General features: G+C 30.9%; 1 pseudogene; it reads left to right on the forward strand.

Annotated features, from left to right (window-relative positions):
* Nucleotides 1–3,117: 3,117 nt before the first annotated feature.
* Nucleotides 3,118–5,349, forward strand: LOC134280247 (toll-like receptor 4; annotated as a pseudogene).
* The last annotated feature ends 10,877 nt before the right edge of the window (nt 5,350–16,226 follow it).

The following is a 16,226-nucleotide window of genomic DNA, read 5'->3' on the forward strand; positions in this document are numbered from 1 at the left end:
AAATGTTTATTATAATGTTAAAGGTATTGCGGGACTGTATATCTATTGTAATGATAAAAATTGTGACTTTTACATATTGCTTATCTATCTATTAATTCTCTTTCTCTCTCCCTTTCTGGATTCATTCTTAATATGTACTAATTGATAATGCATTGTGTACATTCACACCTTTCATTCAATGTTTAAGTGTACATGTAATTGTACCTTCAGATATGGAGAGAACGATCATAGGCATTTATGACTGCTTTTCATTCCATTTCATTAATTTGAATAAATATATTTTCAATCAAAGAGTGTCGGTGGATTTTTTTCTCTCTTGTTGCTTTTATACACGATTGGGTTTCTGGATTAGTTCCCATTACCCGTGAGAAGCTATGGTCAGGCAGGCCGATCATTAATTACAATGTTCGTGACGTTTAACATTGAATAAATTTGGAGTGTCATTTTAAATAAATTTAAGGAATGAAGCGTATTTTAACCTGTGTTATACCATATAACATAACTTGGGACAGTTAACGCTTTATAAACCGCGAAGCTCAATGGACGTTAGTGAAGAATATAAGAAAAAAATTGAAGCTTTCCACCGGCAAGTGGTGGCGTTTCTATATGAGAGAAAATTCTCGATAGGGACGTGAACTAATATACAAACATATAAAACGAATTCGCAGTAGTATTTTTATTTTTCTTTCAAAAACAGAGTTATTTTTTCATTTCATGCTGCTGAGAGTGGGGTAGTATACCTTCTTTGATTTCTCTACGAAAACGCTATCAAGACTCCGGACTAGGATTGTGATGTACAAGTTGCTTAGAATGTACTTAGTTTGAATGTCCTTTTGGTGTAGGGTATTAAAAAGAAACTCCAAATACTGAAACCCATGTTTGGCCTTTGAACGAATCGGGAGAAAATGTTCACATTTCAATGACTTAGAACAAACTTACAGTGTATGATGCATTTTGGTACATGGTATAAATTAGAGGAAAAAGGTACTATACCTCGTTAAAAGAAAAATGTAATTTGTGTACAGTTAAAAAAATTGTAAACTTGTCTATTTCAAGCGTACATCCATTAAAGAAAAAAAAATTGGTCTTCGGGTCAAAGGGTACCGCTTCTTAAACATATTTTTGATACAAACAAAAATAATTCCTATCTTCATTGACCAGTATCATAGAAACAATATAAGAGTATTAATACATCTAACAAAAACGTATGGTTGTTCACAAAGTATTAATCAAGTCACAGCCATTGAGCAGTTGAGTGATAAGGGAAACCTTTTATCTCGGCATGTTTGAAAATGAGAAGCTTTAAGATAAAAAAAATATCGCCAGAGATTAACCTGTGTATGGACATTTTGAGGAAGTCAAAATCAATTTGCAATATCTTATCAGTCAAAGGAAGTTTTTTTTCCAATCATTTAAAGAGAAAAAGAACTCGTTTATAAAGGAAATTACGAAAAGATCGATTGTTGTTATTTGTTCTTTGGAGGAGGAAGTTCTTCTAAAAAATTTATTCACAATATATGTAACATGAAGAATACTAAAGGAGTAACGGGCACAATGTTACGTAAGTATACTTTATATCTGTATAATTGTCTCTTCATCCCACATATGTTAATAGTTAAAAAAACATTTAAAATTAAACAATTATAAGTTATTTTAAATACGCTTTGCATGTTCAACTTTAATCATTAAACGTTTTAGTATGACATAAATTAGTTTTCATAATTAGTCAATCATCAATGAAACTTACAATGACGTACAATGACGTTTTTATAAAATTACAAAATTTCATTTACTTAATCCCTCTTTGAATGACTGTTTGTACAGATATGAATTTAAACAATTAAATGCCTTTCTTCGTGTGTGCTACTAGAATTAACCTGCAGCTTTTGCATACGTATTTGTTTCTGCAAAAACTGCAATATTATATTTAATTCCCGTACTGACAGCAAAAGAGAGCATTTTATTGTATAAATAAAACAAAAATAATTTGAGATTCGTTTTGATTTGTAAATTACGTATTTTAGATTACTTTAGAATGATTTCTTAAAATGCTCACATTGCAGCATTGTTAAGGCTTGAAAAAGGGGGCGGGGCCTAATTTATACAGGAAAAGTTTACTGTGACGTCACACAAAAATATGATTTTTATGTATTTCTCATAATACCTGAAAATAAAATTTTACAACTTTTACTGTATTAGCATAATAAATAACAACAATAACACTTATCAGTACGTTAAAAAACTTGCTAGTTAAATACCATGTAGCTGGTAATAAACAAAGCACTGGTCGCGATGAACTTGTAAACATAACGTCATTTTGGTAAAAATGACGTGTTTCATGTGCTGTGAGAGGCAGATTGAGGAATTTTTTGACAATGAAAAATGCGTTTTATTATTAAACGGAATGTTATTTACATGTTTTAACAGTCCAGTCCAATATGAAATATTACGAAAAAACGTAAGATTACAAAAAAGCGTAATATTACAAGTTATCGTAAGCTTGAATTTGTCTTGGATTACAAAAATTCTTAATATAGTCTCTTACATCTGCTATATAACGCGTATTCGTAATTTAACTACATTACGAAAAATTGTAATATAAGTTTTATATTACGATAACTTGTAATATTACGCTTTCTCGTAATCTTACGTTTTTTCGTAATATTATGAATTTTCGTATTGGACTGGACTGTTTAAATAGTCGATTAAAACCAATGTATATCCTTTGTTTGGTGCGATTATTCTTTAACTATCAAGATAATGTATTTTATTCATTATGTCGTGTTTTTATTTATATGTTACCTATATTTTACAATGAGATGCCTCATAAAATTGCACTTTCGCAAGGGCATACACTAGTAGATCTCAACCATCTTTTGAATATAGATAAAGGATATTTCTCTTAACTTGAAAAGTGCTGCTACTTTCTTTAAATCGAGGGCGTGATTTTATAAGTACACAAAATATCTGGTACGAAAATTATTTCTATAGAAAGATCTATTGACTAATACTGTTAATATTTTTTATAAAATAAAAAGAAATTAAAATTACAAGAGAGAAAAACTTTGATTGTCATGATCATTTCATCTTCAAGGTTGTAATTATTACTCAACAGGTATGAATTGGAAGAATTCAGTGCTGGAAATAACAATCTTGATGATAATTCTTAGAAGTGGCGTGAATGGTAGTGCATGTGCCTTTTACTCGTCATGTCGATGTCATTTTTCCAAAGGAGATATTTACGCCGACTGTTCCAAGCTGGGTCTTTCAAGGTCACCTCTATTCTGGTCGAATGTCAAGAGAATCAATCTCAGTCATAACAATTTGAATCGACTTCCGAACCGATCCAAAATTCCAGATGACTTAAATTACTTCGATCTTTCTAATAATGTCATAAATGAATTTACCAATGAAGCTTTCCAAGGACTACAGAGACTGACTGATCTGAAATTGCAATCGAATCGCTTTAGGATTACAAGTAACCTTTCCAAAAACATTTTTGCAGATTTAATCAGTATAAGAAACCTAGATTTGTCGGACAACCCTGAACTTACGTTTCGGGTAATGCCCTATTTAAGCAGCCTTCAAAACTCTTCTATTGAAGTTCTCCGTTTGAATAAAATCCATTGTACGTTTGGATTAGGTTTAGAAGTAAAAATAGAGGATTTAAGATTTCTTCGATACACCAATTTAAAGGAAATTGATATTTCAAGTAATAGAATTGAACTTTTTGAAAATAGAGCACTCAGATCTTTACCTGACAGTCTAAAAAGAGTATGTATCAATCGCTGATAACAACCTGTCATTTGGTTTTTATGTCTTTGATATTTCCTCAATGAAAGGATTGGAATGGTTGGAAGCAAGCTCACAAGGTATAACCCATAGCCCTTATGATTTTATTTATCACAGACCATGTCATGATACATTGGTTAAGAAAAAACTTCACTTTCTATATCAAAAAATGATCTTTCTCATAACACTTTCGATCTTGGGAATAAATCAAGGTTGAAAAGAAATGTAAAGCAAGAAATGAAGGTAAAAATGGATGACATTTTTCGAAGAAAAAAATTAAGCATCGTTTTTGAACATCTCATTACCAGTGAATTTAAAATCAATTTTCTTCAATCAAAGCGGTTTACATTATATAATAAAAAGCTTTAATTTCTCTAGGAATAAAGTGGAAAATTTGTATTTACAAGACAACATTTTATATTCCTGGATGGGCCCAATCAGCGGAGTTAACAATCTAAAAATTGTTAATTTGTCAAATAATTTCTGTACAATAGTCTATGAAAGTTTCTTCCAAAACGGCGATTCTCTCCAGAAATTATATTTGAGCAATAACTTGCTAGGTTTTAGTCTTTCGTCTGATACAGATGGAAAAATATTCAGAAATCTCAAAAGTTTGAGTGTTTTAGATTTAAAAGCAAACAAAATTTCACACTTACCAAGCGCTGTGTTCAAAAGTCTTGAAAGTCTTGAATATTTAGACCTCAGTAGCAATTTGTTAACTGGAATTGATTTTGATATTAGATATTTAAGGTCACTAAGGTTTCTTGATTTATCTTTGAATCAAATTCAATATCTCTCCGATTCAAATATGAAAGCTATAAATCAACATAGGATGGGGAAAAAATTAACAATTAACCTTTCTGGAAATCCTATTTTGTGTGCCTGCAAAAGTCTGAATTTTCTACAATGGATAGTTCATTGCCAAACATCAGGGGAGATAATATTCGATTCATACGAACAATACTTTTGCGAGAAGGAGTCTCATGACGGACAAGTTATGAATTTCACTAACTATAAAGTAATTGGAGAGCTGAGGAAAAAATGCAATACCTACACAGCTTTGATATTTATGATGTCCACTCTTATATTTCTATATTTGCTATATCATTGACAGTTGGAATCTTTTACCGATATAGATGGAAACTAAGATACTTCTTTTACATGACGAAAAGTCGATATCATGGATATAAAGCTGTTAGAAGTGAAAGCCAATCAGATTTTAAATACGATGCCTTTGTATCCTATGCCGATGAGGATTTGCCGTTTGTTCAGAAAATGATTTCGGAATTAGAAAAAAATAATGCAATACGTTTATGTATTCACCATCGAGATTTTGTCCCAGGGTATGACATTGCTGAGAACATCATCACCGCTGTCAACAAAAGCAGGAAAACAATAATTATTTTATCTCCAAATTTCATCAACTCCAGCTGGTGTATGTATGAAATGCACATCGCTAAAATGGAAGAAATATATTCCCGCAATGACCAGAGTGTTCTGGTGATTATCTTTTATAAGTTTTGGAGAAAAGTGAACGAAACCGTTAAGAATATATAATCTGTAGCATGTGTAGTGCATAGTGTATTTCTGTACGTCTGATTCAGGAATTCTTGGTGCTCCAACATTTCCATTCTGGTCAGCTGCCTACCAAAATAAAACAAGCTCTCAGGAACATACATATCTTGTGTGTTTTACCTTGATGTAGGGTAAGGAATATATACATGTATAATAGAGGCAGAGTCAGCTGCCAAATCATATTCATTTTGTATGGGGACATCATAAAAAATATTTTTTTTTTTATAAACTCCTACCCAAGGTGGGTATAGGTACATGTTGATAGGTAATTTTTATTGGCTTTACAATATTGAACAAATTGTCATAAAAAAACAGACCCATAAATTCATTGATGTTTTCATTACACACTGGATAGCTAGACAGATTGAATATTTATAAATCCAAAAGCATCCTAGAGAAATTATACATCCTAGCTTTAAAATGTCTTTGGAAAATGCAAAGAGCTGAAAAAAAATGATTGGGTAGGGGTGATTTTGATGGGTCGGTTGAAGAACTGTAAACCACAAAATTTTACCAGTACTTTTTTGCAAGACAAGTTTTAATTGACTCTTGTTTTGCTAGACAAAATTTTCATGCATTGTGGTTATTTCTTTATTATATAATGTTAAGGAATATTATCATACATAAGAATTACATTTTTATGAGCACACTTTCTCGCAAAATTATGTGAAAGAAGTTTTTGCAAATAAAAAGTAAAAATGATTTACAGTACATAAAACAGATCAATTTTTATTTTTGGCCTGGCTAATGTAACTTTCATTACTGGTTAATGACTTTACTAATGAACATTAAGTGAAAGGCTTGAACTAATTACTTGCCATTAGTATGCAGCCATTTAGAACCTACATTACTTACATGCAACAGAGGTTCTAATTTGACAAAAATATGTCAGAATGTTCCACTCATTTTCTCTTCTTTCCTTTTCTTTTTTTTTTAAAACTCAAACAAGACAAGGAGTATTACACTTTAAATAACAGAGTATAGAGAGTTCTGAGGTAGAAGAAAGTGATATTCTATATCCAGATAATTAATCTATGAGAAGACACATGTACAGTAAGCCTACAAAGAATAAGGCTATACCAGTATTGACTTGACAAATTGTACATGTAGGCCTGGGAAGTGCCAGTCTACAGTAATGCAGGGGTCCCAGGTTCAAATCCTGGTCCAGCCATGTATTTTAAAGTCTTTATATTATGTGTTCCTCCTTACTTCCTACTTCATCAATATCAGAATAAATAAATGTTTGAACTATAACAATATGAAGAAGCAGTGTGTCTGGGGTCACCTTTCAATTCTACGAACACGATGAACAAGCAGTGTGCTTTTGCATGTTTTGGACCTTTCAACATGTGTTCAATTCTATAATTTAAAAATTTTCTATATTCTTTTTTATGTAATATTTTTTAACAATAACATTTAAGCTTCAGTATGCACATTTGTCTTGAACATGTTTTATTGACTCCTGACACCAAATCTTACAACTTATTAGTTTCTCTCCTAACCATGCTAACACGTTTTATATCACAGTATGTCAAGCAAATAAAAAAAATTATACATTTGATACAAGTAAAAACCAATTAAATAACAATTCAACTAAGATTTTCCACATGCTTCGTCAATAAATTTACAAATATTGCAAATAGCAGTAAAAACTGTAAACATTTCGAGTTTACTCTGTTGGCATCAGAATTTTTTTTTATTTGCCATTTGGTAATTAATTTTCAAAGTGATTAAAACTTAAACCATATACACTTATTATTAATTAAATGTAACTTTATGGTGTTCAGTACCTTGGTTTTCTTGAAAAACATTGAAAATCAGTGTTTAACCCCTGTGACAGCGTGTTATTTTGAAGTAAAATAATTATTGTACATCGAGCCCGATTATTTTTATCGGGCGCGCTTGATTTGTCTACACCATAATACACCCCGAGGTGTGGATGTTTACACCTTATAATCAAGTGAGATCGGAGGAAGTGCAGCATATTCAATATGGACGTCAAAATATCAACCACCTGGGATCCTATTTGTAATCTGCAGGCTGAAGATTTTTTTTGAAGAAAAATATTTGATGAAATCTTGATTATTCTTGTACTGTAATATTTGTCGCAATAAAAAAAAATACGAAGAAATATTTTCACAATGATGCAAATTAAAAATGTTGATATAAATGTATAAGTTTGGGCCAAAGGTCAATTGTTTAATAATTTCATTCATGAAAACAAGGAATTCCAATCCAAGTTTTTTTCCTTTTAGGGGCTAGATCAAAAGTTCAATATCTAACAATAAATTAAATTCACTTTGATTCATCTAGGTTATCCCCTTCCCTAAATAAATATGATTTATCTATAATTTATGTTTTTAGCCTGGGGAATATATGCAGACATAAGCATTAAATATTTTCATCTGATGTATCAATGCCATACATTAAACATGACTTCAAAATAACGTAAATTCAAAATTTCAGGAAAGTTATGTATTTTGTATGATCTTTGATATCTCTTGATCGAGCAAAGGTCTGCACATACTCTATCTTTTAACATTAAGTGTAGTGATAATATTAATAATTTGTACTCTTTCTTTTAAAAGATGATACACAAGCTTATTAGTTTGTGCTGTTACAGAGACAAAAAATCATTATCCCCCAATCATGCAATGATATATTTTGTTAATTCATATTTATGTTATGATGACACGTTTTTCAAAGTTGTTCTTTGAGTACATTTAAAAAGCATAATATTATACATATAAAGAATTATTACACTGTAAAAACTGTAAATTTCTTTTGTTTATTCTGAGAAAAAAAAAACCATTTCAATTATCGAATAGCATGGAATTTCAGAATTTTTCAAATAATCAATTTTCTTAATAATGAATTTCGGTCAGAATAAAAATCAGACCCGTAGCTATACGGTTTTCAAAGAGTGGGGGTCCTAAAAAAAGCACACTCTCAGAAAAACAGGAACTTTCAAGGCATTGCCTAACTATTATCGTTTTACAAACAGCGCGACACTTTGCTTGATAGGGCGTGCTAAACTTTTGTATGCTGATTATCATTTTACTTATCGATTGGATGTTTGATTTCAATGGGATCAATAATACTTTGCATATAAAACATTGCACCCAACAATACCACTGACAATACTGACCAATCTTATTGAATGATATGGACCGCTCTCTGGGAAAAGGGGTCTTAATGACATCAGCATTTACGTTGAGAAAACGTGTTTATTGTGACGTCAAATTTTCGCGTCTAAAACGCACAAGTCATGTTTCTTTTTTTCTTCCTTTCTACCCTCTGTTTTTCTGCTTCATTTTCAGAGTGAAAGTATAAATGAATACGTGTTATGATCGTCGTATCGTGTGTGAAATAAGTTTCTTTGCCATTCTAAAATATTTTCTCAAGATACCTCTGAGCGATATTCTAAATAAATATAATTTACATTGTACATGTATCTTGTTTCCTGTTTGAATTTTGCATCTGCATTTCGCGAACAATTTGAAGGTCAATGTACACAATACACATATACTTTATGAAAATTTTTGTTTAGTTATTTTCGCTAGATTTAATATTCTAGTGAAATGAATTATTAACCCAACAACGAAACAAATTATGTGTCAATATTTCTATACGTATTTAACCCCCTCTATGAATGTAAAGTATTATGATCCACCAAACATCACAAATGCCATCTTTATTTACATTACGTCACTCGAGCCCGACCTCAAAGCATAGCGATTTAAGGGATAAACACAGAAAGAAGAAAAGACGATCAATTATCAGTAAGTATAATGTTTATACTTTGAAGGTTTGCATACATAAAAATTGACAATATTAAATAAATGAATTTGATTATTGTATGATAGGCCTATTTATGCGTTCACTTGTATGCAGTAAACAACGGTTACACGTGGTTGGACAAAACAAGTTTTATTGATAGCTACATAGTACAACAGTAGCAGAGTAGCCTTACAAATCCCATTCTCCGAATTTTCATATACGTATATAAAACTATCCGGTCAAATCACATCAAAAACATGTATAATACAGTCTGGCCAGTATTATCAGGATATTGTTGTATTATGAATTTCATATGCAAATTACTATTGATTCCATTGAAATAAAGCATCCAATCAATGAGTAAAATGAAATTGGCTCACAAAATTTTAGCACGCCCCATCAAGCAAACTGTCACGCTGTTAGTAAAATGATAATACATGTTTGCACTACAGGCCTGCAAAATATCCTATAACTATTTGAAGTATTTTATTTAAATCAGACATCGATTCAACGCAATACGTTATATTAATAAATCTGATCAACTGAAACAGTTTCAAGTCGTTCGAATGTTAGCGGCTTAATTTTTACAAAATATATAATTATTTTAGTGCGACACAAAGGGATTAAACTTCGATTTATTGAAGGGTATAAGTCGTCTAAAACATATCAGAAAAGTGTTATTCATCAGAGATTGTTGTCAAAATTAAATTGCTAAACCTTGAAGCAATAAATATTATTATATATTTGACAACCTTTTTTTTATGGCAAGCCCTTTTGCTATTTATTCGGAAAATAAAATTTATCTTAAAATTACAGAAATATCTATCATTTTATAAAGATATCTCTTAAAAAAAAGAGATATCTCTCAACGTAAAGAGATATCTCTCATTCTTAAGAGATATCTCTATGAGAAAGAGATATCTCTTAAACTTAGAGAGATATCTCTTTTTATTAGAGAGATATCTCTTCCACTTGAAAAGATATCTCTTTCTCTTTGAGAGATATCTCTAAATGTTAAAGAGATATCTGTTTCACCTAGAGAGATATCTTTTTCACTTTTAGAGATATCTTTCCAAGATAAAGAAGTATCTCTTATCTCTCTTAGTTTATCTTAAGAGATATCTCTTAAACTGAAAGAGATATCTTTCAAAAGTGTCTAAAAGAGATATCTCTCAAGCAAAAAGAGATATCTCTTTGTTGCAAAGAGATATCTCTTTTCATGTTTTTTTTTTATTAAATCTATTTAAAATGACTTCTCCATTTACCAGAAGTAAGCTTTTTATTGACAGAAGCTAGTACATTAAAGTATTTTTAAATTCGACATATTCATGACATTCTACATTATACCTTTACTAAACATCACAATTAATTAAGTTTTGTCTAGATTTCAAGTTAGAAATAGTTGATTATTTCATATACTGCATGAGAAAATACGGTCCATTGCATTTGAGATTATATATATAAAGTATGCTTTCTTTCATTTCCTGAATATTAACTTTTAGCATTTTATCAACGAAGTTGCCATTATAATTTTTTGTTTGAAGAAAGAGATTTATAGCATTTTTGTCTACACAGTACATATATTATTCTGGGTAATTGCTTGCTCAGTCTTTTTTCTTATAACATCTTAATTATTCCAGAGACTTTACTATACTGCCTGTTTCGCTTTCGTTTTAAAGGTGAGACTTAATTATTTAGTTTAAGCATCACTGGAAAAGAGATATCTCTTTCATTAGAAGAGACAACTCTTTAGCTTATAAAGATATCTCTTTTTGAAAATCTAAAGAGATATCTCTCTAACTAAGAAAGATATCTCTTTTAACCTTGTGAAAGAGATATCTCTCTAACTTTAAGAGATATCTCTCTCGCTTAGAGAGATATCTCTCATATTGAGGGAAAATTTTTATTTCACGAATAAATACTAAAAGGGCTTGCCATATTTTTATATCGTAATATCGCGAATAAGGCATTCGCAACAACATGAGGCGGTAATATGTTTCCGTAAATACCCGGTAAATATACATGTATACTTCACAGTAAACTCAAATCTCGACATTTGTCAGCCATTTCAGTATTTTTAGTACAATTACCTGTACACATTCTCTGCATAGGGTGTACATGGTGCATTTTGATATCAGTGAAAGCTGCTTTTTTTAATGGAACTTTGTACTTACCTCATAAAGTCTTTGGTCGTTTGCAAAATTAATTTCTTTAAGAAAAAGCCCACCGTAATTGTTCACACAAGTTTTGACGACATATGTGTTGATTTTGGTAAAAGTTTGTGATTTCAAATGTACCAGAAGTTCGATCCTTGGAAATCTTTAGTATCCACATCTGATTATCAACTTCTTGGATATCTTGTTGCAACATACTGTTGATTTTTACTTCTTCACTACTGTTACCATCTTAGCATGCTTCGTGAGGAGAAAAAAGAGGCTTGATTGAACATTAATTACTGTAACCCACTATGTATCTGTGTTTGTAAGCATATTTCTGAAGTTTTCGAATCTAAAATAGATATGGTTTAATTCAAATTCATTTTGCATTTGGTTCTTTGGGATCTTAAAAATATTCAAATTGAAGTACGATTTTTTAAGAATCCCCCCTTAGAAAGGGAGCTATATGAGTATAGGAAGGATTACCACTTGTAGAGTTAAATCCAAGTTCTCTATTTAAAATGCATTTAATAGAATAGAATAGAATAGAATTTATTTCCAATCATGGTCCCACTGGGGGCATAACACAGATACAAGTATATTATTACATAAAATGGAGACAATGTACATAATGAAACATTAAACCAATTTACCCATGGTGGTATGCAAATATTGTAAAAACAACATATTAAAAAATCATATACAATATTTTGATATGAATTGATTTAATAATCTTAAGATTTACTCATTTTCATTTGTAAAAAGCCACATTAACTTTTCATTATGAACATAATAAAAAGAATAAACCAATATTAACATGGTGGTGTGCAAATATTGTAAATATATTAAAAGATAAAGGTCTATTAATGGTTGCCAGTCTACAAAAGACATCAAGGGACGGTGCTTCAGGAATGCACAATTTCTAGTTAAATATCTAGAATGAATGAAAGGTTGCATTCCTCCTCATGTCTTATGTAGATAGGCAAAAATAGCTCAATTATAATTTATAAAAAGTGACAATGTAGTAATGATCAAACATCATATACAATATTTTGATATGAATTGACTTAGTAATCTTAAGATTGACTCATTTTCACTCGTAAAAAGCCATATTAGCTTCTCATTAATGAGCATAATAAAGAAATTAAACCAATTTCACCATGGTGGTGTGCAAATATTGCAAAAATATTATAAGATGAAGGTCTATTAATGGTTGCCAGTCTACAAAAGACATCAAGGGACGGTGCTTCAAGAATTGCATGAATTTTAGTAAAATATCTAAAATGAATAAAAGGTTGCATTCCTCCTTATGTCTTATGTAGATAGGCAAAAAGATCACAATTATAAATTACAAAAAGTAACAATGTAGTTATGTTAAAAAAATCATATACAATATTTTGATATGAATTGACTTAGGAATCTTAAGATTGTCTCATTTTCATTTGTAAAAAGCCATATTAGCTTCTCATTAAAATCGAGATTAGGGAAAGTGGTACATATGTCTGAGATAGATTTTAAGAAAGTTTCTCGTTCATCTTTGAATTTAGTGCATTTAAAGAGAAAATGTATTTCATCCTCCACCTCATTTAAATCACATTTTGAACACAATCGCATGTGTGCTGGGATACCCTGAAACCTTCCAACTTCAATCTGTAAATGGTGTGAAGATATTTTAAGTTTACTCAGGCATCTCTTCAACTCAAAATTTTTGATATCAAGATAATTTTCAAAACCAAATTGATCTTTAATTTTAACATAAGTACGTAGTTTACCATCCCTATAGATGCCCAAATTGTCATGCCATAAATTTATGTAAGTTTTCTTCAGGATTGTATGTACTGTATATTTACAAACTTTTTTTCAAGTTATTCAAACATCCCTTAAGATCTGGTATATTTTCAAGGATGAAGTGTAGTGATCTGTATCAAGAGGATCTATTATCAGCACGTAATTTCTTAGAATGTATATATGCATTTCTGAGTAAAGGAAATTCTCTATTATTTTCTTCCAATCTTTCAAGTCTTTGCCAATACCTAATCATACTTTTTCTATGTCAAAATGTAATGGGAATCTACCGAGTTCTGATAAAACAGCAAAATATATAATGAGCCTAACAAAAAAGACAATGTTGTTAGCTGCTTTGTCAGCAGGGACCAGTACGTGTACTGATTATGTATTCCTACTAAATCTTTTTTTTCACTTCTTGATCATTTAATATAGAAGGATAGATGGTCTTACATATATTGCCCCCCCCCCACCCCCACCCCCCAAATAGCTTAATGCACGATTTTAATATAAATCTGAAACATTGAATCCAGTTTGACAAAGTGTCATATTACCCCTAAATCGCTTATTGCGCGATTTCTACATACATCTGATACATTGAATCCATTCTGACAAAGTGTAATAATGCCCCTAAATCGCTTATTGCGCGATTTTTACATACATTTGATACATTTTATCCATTCTGACAAAGTGTCGAGGTACATATTCTTTTTCATATCTGGTCCATCCCCTGGCGTAATCTGCTACAGAATTCAAAATATTTCCGACGGCATTTGAAGGATAGGGGTTCCATATATATTTAGGACCTTTTAGCAGTCTCGTTTAGATTAGAAGCTCTATAGTCGATACAATGACCTTGTTAGTTTATACAGTTTTTCATACTTATAAATATATTTATTGCTCTGAATTCGTAAATACGTGACCACTAGTACTACCGATAAAATGTGTACAAGTGTTTTTTTTTATCATGAAATATATGCAGGTGGCAAACATTATTCAAGCTCAAAGTCTAATAAACAACATAAAATATATATGAGCAGAGCAAACGCAGACCTTTGTCATCAGAGATGGGATCAGGTGTCATGAGGAGTGAGCGTCCTCTTTCGACCGGTCACACCCACCCTGTGTTTCTTGTCATGATCGGGAAATAACGGGAAAATCCGTCGAAAATTCAAGGTGTAAATAATGGTCTTACAATGCCAAATATTTTTTTTCCAGGAGTAGGAGAGGGGGGATTCCACCCCAGTTAACAAAAATTTCCACTCAGTAATTTCTTGAAAAAAAAAAGAAATAAAAATTAAATCAAAACTCCCAAACTTGAAAAAAGTATTTCTTGATGTTGGGGTAGTCGTTGACTTTTAAAAGCTTCAAACCATCATACCATGACTTTTCAAGCCAACTTAACACAAGTCCGAGCTTTGCAGAAGGGGTTGGTGTTTCTAGGGGGTGGGGAGTGTCCATTGTCACGTTTACTTTGTTAAGTAAAGGCATACATTCAATAACTCTGCAAATTCCAAAGCGGGGTTGGGGTTCTCTAGTTGCGCTTTGCGCGTGTATGCATTATCCTAGTGTTGGTAAACACTTGAACAGTCTTATCCTCCACTGGCAAAACAACGCCATGCGTTAATTTGTCAGTCATTTTAATCGCATTGATCAGATTGAAGATCGAGTTTTTAATCAACTTCGTATTGATTTTAACAATGGATATATTTCTCTCTTCATTTTAATGAACAGACTGTGGATAATATTTTTCACTCTAAATACTGATTCTTTAGTTCGGTTAAACCTACTGCGCAGTAACTTTCATATATTTACATGTATGAACACGTACGTACCAGCACGTATAAAACACCCGAAAACTTTGTATTTATATATTGCTTGCATTATTTTGCAAAAGCGGACCTTATAAAAATTCATATAGATTTAATTTATGCAAAATACCTAAAACGGAAGTTAAAATTCTGACACAAATAGGGAACCAGTGCGCGGCAATACATCCTGGAATCCAGATATTAAGGTAAGTTATGATTAAATTATATCAAATAATGAAGTTTATTTTCCGGAATTATTTCCTCTATGATTAAAAAGGAGGCAATAAAATAATACATGTAGTCATTGGTTGAAAAAAAAAATTAAAAAGTGGAAATTGAACAAAAGTAAATTTTGCTTTGATATGTCAATAAAAAAAGAAGACAAATACATGTTTCGGTGAAACTGAAAAATAAATAAATTAACTAGGCAAAAACGTGCAAAATTTTAAATATTTCTGTAACTATTTTGTGTACATTTGTAAAACAGACCTAAGTGGAAATAGAAAACATGGAATAAGGACCCCGCAAATACATTAGAATTTGAACTGCATAAAATTTGTAAATTTAACAATTTTTAAATGCCTTAAGCTCAAATGTAGCGATTAGATCATGCATAGATTTTCAGAGGTAATAATAATGTGATGTTTTGGTTTCATACTAGTAACATAAACAGTTTTCTACTCTGTTTTAAAAAAATTCTAAAAACAATTTCATCATCTATTTATGATGTGTATACTACTGAAACATTTAATCTTCTGACACTTTGGTACGTATCAAAATTTACAAAATCTAAAATCTTCAACCTATCGATTGCAGCATGGCTTTTATAAAGTTTTAAGGGCTTAAATGTCTTGAAGTTGGTGCATGTAATTCTATCTTAAAGAGGTCTGGATTTTATTGTTCAATTTATTCTATTGTATGCACAGTAGCATTATTTGATGTTGCATTATTTAAGGAATGAACCTTATTTTAACCTATGTTATACGATATACATGTAACGAGGGGGCAATTTACACTGAAGTTTATAAACCGCGACCCGGTCTATAAAAGAAGTGTAAACTGAACCAAGTTAAGCTACATCGTATAACATATGTAAAAATAAGCTACATTCCTTATAATTTAATTTTAGTGTAGATGATAAGACAATTTTTTTCCTCCCAAAAGAATGCTTCTAACTGACTACATGTAACGTCAAGCAGAGTAATGCTTTTTTGACCTTACTTATTTTGACGTAGACAACTTATTTTTTACGATTTAAACGAAACGAGGTTGAATTAAAATATATAAAAGAAGATTTGTCACTGTAATCGTTTGCAATACGGATCTT

Source organism: Saccostrea cucullata, unplaced genomic scaffold (genome assembly GCF_032062105.1).
Source record: "Saccostrea cucullata isolate Sc308-1 unplaced genomic scaffold, CSIRO_AGI_Scuc_v1 ctg17903, whole genome shotgun sequence".
Classification (NCBI taxonomy): Eukaryota; Metazoa; Mollusca; class Bivalvia; order Ostreida; family Ostreidae; genus Saccostrea; species Saccostrea cuccullata.